We start from the raw sequence: 6,263 nt of genomic DNA on the forward strand, positions 1-6,263 counted from the left end.
ACCTTTCAACGCGCATTAACGATTCGCATTGAGTATCATTAAATCCCCTGTCAAGAAAGGTCATGAAATAAATAAAGATGACGCACATTTTTGCGTATCGTAATTTTAAATGTCAAAAAAAAAAATTATTTATAGATTTACTAATTTTCAAATTAAATTTGCATTTAATATCTAATAATAGAAAATAAAATATCATATACAAAAAATCCAATCCATTGCATAAAATTTAATGTCATACAAATAATTGTTGCATGGAAAGATATGAAAATGAATAGAAGTTGTAACATAAATTTTCAAACTAATTAGATACAAGAATATGAAAAACTTGAAATCCTTGAGATTAATAGTTCTAACAGTAGCTTCATGTGAGATGCATACAGTTGGACCAGTAAGCAAGGATGTTCCCGAATCCACAATAGCGGCACAAGAATACATACACTATATCTTCTGCTAGAAGGTGTCGATCCAAAACTAGTGTTGAAGGTTGCAATGATAGCTGTGAAGATTTAAGCATAACAAGAAACCAATCAGTGACTATAAGAAGTTAGATAGCAACAAATCCAACTTCTCAAAATTATCACAATGACAAATAAAAGATTCTTACATGCTAATCTTTATGATGCAGAATACACTTTAGGTTGATGCATATAACTCAAAGAATTTGTCATTTTATAACTGATTGAAACATAGAAAAGATTCTTACATGCTAATCTTTGGGATGCAGTTTTCATGAATGGCGTTGCTAAGTAGCTTTGCATAAGAATGTTTCCTGAAGTATCAAGTGTTTCTCATGTTATAGAAGTGAATGATAAGATAAAACCTCTACAAATCAAGCATGGAACTTCAATGGAATGGTCATGCTTGGAAAGGGAACACATAGTATATGCATTTTTAGCAAGGGATTTAACCACTTTTATGAGAAAAGATTGCATATTGGAAGCCATTGTTGCATCAAGCACTGATAACTATCCTCAAGAAAGCATCCATCACACATTAGAAACAGGTGATGCTTTTAGTCAAGTGAAGGGGCAGTTGTCCCTGCAGTTCCTGAAACATTAGTATATAAACTTATTGCAAATCTTTGTGAGATAACTGAGATCCACATACACCTGTTTCAAGGTTATTCTTGTAATTTGTCAAAATAGTTGAGTTTTATGCTTTTTTTGTACTCATGAAATTTTGTTGGTCTACCAGATTCTTAAATCTTAGACAAAATGAATATATTTGTTAAATTGGCATTAGTTTGTGCATCAATTTAATTAGTTTTTGGTATAAGATCATCTAAGTTTATACAATTCATGTATATCAAGAGAAACTAACTAATTCTTGTTACCGTGAGATCCATCCATGAAGCATATGATGGTAGTCCTCGAACAACAGCTACACATACAAAAAACAACTGATTATGAAAAAAAAAAAGATAATTCAATAATTACAGTATTACCCTCTGATTTCACTGAGATTGTCAGCGACTTCATATTTGAGAATCACCGAGCACAACCCTAAATATTTGAGGAGTCGCAGTCGGATTCTTTATGTTGATCAGGGTGGCATCGGTTGTCGAGACGCTGGTTCTTGCAGAGATCTTGATCAGAGCACAAGATATTAACAATAATAATAAGTAATATATCATAGTAATCATGATAATAATGAAAATCATAACACTAATTTTAATATAATAAGAATAACTAAATTTAAAAGTTAATTAAATGGTTAAATATAACAAAATTGTGGACCTGTATGTTTTTTATATAATTTGCTTTTATGTTAACCAAAGTAATAGTAAAAAGTTTTTAGGTTTTTTTTATGAATTAGTCTTTATTAAAAATAGTCAAATGGTTAAATATGATAGAAAAGCACAAGAATGTATAAAAAAAACATAGATATTTATACATTTTTAATATATATTTAATGTTTTTTTAGTTTGGTATAAATATTTATAAACAAAATTTCTATAGAATGAAAATAATTACAGTAATACATCTGGTTCTTGCAACATAGTTGATGTCGTTTTTTTTCCTGATTTACACATAAGGCATTCTTTCTGTTTTACGTGCCCTAAACAATATATAGTAGACATTATAAGTAAGTTGAGCATTTTAACAAACAATTTGCGTGCAAAAAATTGAGCTTAAAACAAATTTCATGTAAAAGTTCACAACTTGACATTTTTACCCTCTCAACAATGAGAAAAATGATTATGATAGATGGATTTCTCAACTTTTGGCAAGCACTCCAACAGCCCCACTGAAACATTATGAAAACAACTCTGATGTAAAATAAAATTCCATGTCAGCTGTTTGAAATAGCATTAATACTTGACAAAATCAGTCTCATAGTGCTCAGGCCATATGTAGTGACCCAAAATCTACAATAACACATAATAAGTAGTTATGTTCGTTTTTGTCCGTATCATTTGCTTTTCTAAAGGGCATTTTGGTCATTTACCTCATGAAGTCGCCACAGACCAGTACACCTCTGAAGTGATGCAACAAGAGAGCACATTGTAGAAGCAAGAGCTGGTGATTCTATAATAAATAAAACTATTAAAAATATAGAATCATATAAGCAAATTTTCATTTGAATCTGCTTAAAATTAATTCCACCATACCATATGCGCTTACATGGCGCTTTTGAAGGGCACTAGCCAACTTTTTTTAACAATTTTCCATTTGAATCTGCTCATCTTTCTTTTTCAACATCTCATCATGCATTGGTTCAATCTCTACAAACTGCAAAGCAATGAAATAAAATTTAAATTTAAATTCCAGATACATGCAATTGTTTTTTGTTTTTGTAAAATAAAGAAAAATAAAATGAGAATAACTAACTACCTTTGCTGAACTGAGAAGAGTGTGATCAAGATCCAACACAAGACAAAGCGTTCGATGACCTTTCCCTCTTAATAGCATAGGGAAAGGTTATTTTGGGAAAGCAGATATCATTATATGATGTGGATTTTGTTGATGCTACTATTAGGAGTAGCTTCTTGTTTCTATTCTTTTTTATTGTTCATGAAAGAGGAAACAAAATATAAATGAGTTAAATGGTTGCAGGCTATTTGGGGTGGATGCAGCCCCGTGTTGCTGTTCCCATTTTGTCCTTGGTCAAAGATCAGTTAAAAGAAGTCAACCTATCTGATTTTGTAGCTGGAAGACCAGAGGAAGAAGCACTTGAAGTTATGAGTATGTTTTCTTCAGCTCTTGATGGATCTGATTTGTTTTCTGATATGTATGGATGCTTTAGGGAATTAATCCTAGGTACAAATGCAATCAAATGTCCAGCAGCATTGCTGAAATCAAACTTAGCTAATTTCAATATCCAATGGGCTTGATTAGGAGCACCAACTAACAAAGTTGCCATGAATCCAGCAAGTTGAGCAGAAAAAATCTGATTTTGAATCTTGATTTACTTCTTCAGGAGATGATTGACAAAAGAGAGACTTATAATTAGGCACATTCCCACGAGGGTAATCTTGCCACCAACCAATATTTGTCACTCATAGCCACTGCATCATAGAGAAAATAGAAAATTTTGTTCCATGAAAATCTTAATAAGGGTAATTATGTAATTTGTGTAAGAAAGTCACTTGTTTAGCCACGAGATTGATGGAAGTGATGATTACACTCATACTATCATCTCTTTGTTGAACAAATAGCTTAGGATGATGACAAGCAATGCTGAATTTCTTTCGGTCCTTACTGAAGGATATAACCTCAATAAATTGAGGGTATCTGGTATCACAAAAGAACTATGTTACAGAACAGTTGGTCAAAAATCATGGTCAAGAAGTCGTTGACTTACATAACAACTAAGTTTGGAAAATCGGAGTAAAGTCTGAGGGTTCTTTTGTCAGGGCTTGAACTCCAACACCTTCATGAATTATGGCATGCGATTGAAAACCAGGGTAGACGACCCGCTGAACTCTGCCCATGGAATGGAAGGGGTAAGAGAAAAAGATATTGGGACCAAAAAAGAAAACTAAATTTTAACTTATTCATCTTCATTTATTATCATATTGATGGGAGGAGAGGATTGCAATTAGAGAAATCTAAACATGGAATAGCATATACCTGATTAGAATCACCCCCTCGGCGAAAAGAAAAAAAAGGCGATGAGGGCATTAGATGGAGTGTCGACATGGGTAAATGTTGATTCAAGCCCTAGAAAAGGGGTTGGCAATGGGAGGGGAAACGATTTTCAATGTAAGATAGAGGACTGAAATCTGTTCGATTGCTTCGATTTAGGCATGAGATGTTGTAATTTCCCCTGTGTTCGTGTTCAGCTCCACTGCCCTGGGCTAAAAACATTTAATATATGATTAATTTTTGTCCAATTAAACTATACATACCATAAAAGCTCTCGAAACTTGATGCCCCCAAGATCAATGATGCCCTAAGCCATGGCCCTACTGACCATGTGGGCTGACCGTGATCGACAGCTTGCTATTCTAGAATATTGTTTGTCATAAGATGGTAAACGAGCACCATGACAACCACTACAACCACCATCTGTGAAACTATAACAGTCGAAGAAAGTAGATATGGTGTCTGTGATTAGGGTTTGTAGAGAGAAGGGAAGAAGAGAATGAAGGGGGATCTTGAAGCGGGGTATTTAAAAAATTTAGAATTTTTAAGAGGATTTGATTTCCCCCTTGAACGCGCGTTTTGAGTGAAAATTATAAAGCGACACTCACAGAGGACATACATTTTAGACAAAATTTCACGATTGGTCCCTGTGGTTTACACAATATCGCACTTTGAGGACTTTCTAGCAAAAAGTCACGCGAATGGTCCTTAAGGTTTCATTTAATTGCGCGATTGGTCCTTGACTTTAACCCCGTCATTTTTGAGCCGTTAGTGAAGGGGTAAATTTGTCTTTTCATCTTGCAGTCACTCTAATAATCGATCATTATGCACATATACGCATGAACTCTGTAATTAAGTACAAAGATCATCTTCCTCCTTCCTCAGCTACCCATTACCCTTTCGCATTCATCTTCGTCTTCTCCAACAGAACACAAGGCAGATGATCATCTGTCGATTGAAAACGATAATGGTGTTAACGTTATGGTCACTTCGTTCCAAACACACTAAAGCATCAAATTATGATTTGGAAAGGATATACCGTAAGTGACTTACTAAAGTGATCTTTGATTTTCTCGATTTGATATTATGCCCAAATTGTTGAAATTTTTTTTGTTATTCTTTATTTCAGAGGGAACAAGCAACTATTTCACTCTGAAAATCCATCATGGTGGGATATTCACGAAAAGCCCTGGGAGAAGGTACGTAGATGGAACAATAGACTATGTTGACTTCGTAGATATTGACGTATTCTCTGTGCATGAGTTGGATACAATGGTTCGAGAAATAGGGTACGTAGAAGGGCAAACTTTGTATTATCATTTTCTTATTCCAGAAGTCGAGTTGGACTTTGGTCTGTTACCTCTAGGAAATGATGGGGATGTGCATGTATTGTCAAATTATGTGGAAAAAAATAACCTTTTAAGTATCTACATAGAGCATGGGCACACAAGGGTTAACAGTTATTTTTTGTCCCCCACCAAGGTTATTATTGAGGAGTTGGTTACTGATGTATCCCCTGAACTAGATAGGAACCAAAAGAAGGGAAAAGTTGTTGGGTCTTCTAGGAAAAAATTAGACTACTCCCAGTCCATTGTGCCATATGGAACATTTGATGGACCTTCACAAGTGATACAGGATATAGTGAGCCAGTTATGGATGATGAGCCAGTTATGACTGATGAGCCAGTTTTGAATGATGAACCAGTTATGACTGATGAGCCAGTTTTGAATGATGAACCAATTATGAATGATGAACCAGATTTGAATGATGAACCAGTTATGAATGATGTACCTGTTATGAATGATGAACCAGATTTGAATGATGAACCAGTTATGAATGATGTACCTGTTATGAATGATGTGCCAATCATAGATGACCAATATGATGAGCCAGTTATGAATAATGATCCAGTTGTAGATGATGAATATGATTGTGGGGATAGTGCAGATGAAAGTGATTTTGATAGTCAGCATGATGCAGAAAAAATAGTGTTTGATGAGGAACCTTTGATAGATGATGTGGAGGTGAACATGATCAACTTCTGTAGTGTACTTGATGAAGACATTGACTTGGGCCAGCTTGATCCGACAAACAATAATACTAAGGAAAAGGAAGACATTGAAGATGAACGTTTAGAAGTCTTAGACAATGATGTATTTGAGTCATTTGCTAGTG

General features: G+C 34.4%; 1 long non-coding RNA gene across 8 annotated transcripts; it reads right to left on the reverse strand.

Annotated features, from left to right (window-relative positions):
• Nucleotides 1–244: 244 nt before the first annotated feature.
• LOC145008541 (uncharacterized) lies at nucleotides 245–4,587 on the reverse strand. Of its 8 annotated transcripts, none has more exons than XR_013663527.1 (11): nucleotides 4,352–4,587; nucleotides 4,074–4,290; nucleotides 3,805–3,926; nucleotides 3,590–3,734; nucleotides 2,835–3,508; nucleotides 2,612–2,732; nucleotides 2,176–2,528; nucleotides 1,445–1,585; nucleotides 1,334–1,380; nucleotides 704–1,047; nucleotides 245–496 (listed from the first exon to the last, which is right to left on the reverse strand). It is a non-coding gene; the product is annotated as an uncharacterized LOC145008541 (long non-coding RNA). The 8 variants fall into 8 exon arrangements; XR_013663525.1 differs by having other exon boundaries at nucleotides 4,074–4,300; XR_013663529.1 differs by having other exon boundaries at nucleotides 2,835–2,995; nucleotides 3,134–3,508; nucleotides 4,074–4,587.
• Nucleotides 4,588–6,263: the final 1,676 nt, after the last annotated feature.

Source organism: Lactuca saligna, chromosome 8 (assembly GCF_052625555.1).
Source record: "Lactuca saligna cultivar CGN05327 chromosome 8, ASM5262555v1, whole genome shotgun sequence".
Taxonomy (NCBI): domain Eukaryota; kingdom Viridiplantae; phylum Streptophyta; class Magnoliopsida; order Asterales; family Asteraceae; genus Lactuca; species Lactuca saligna.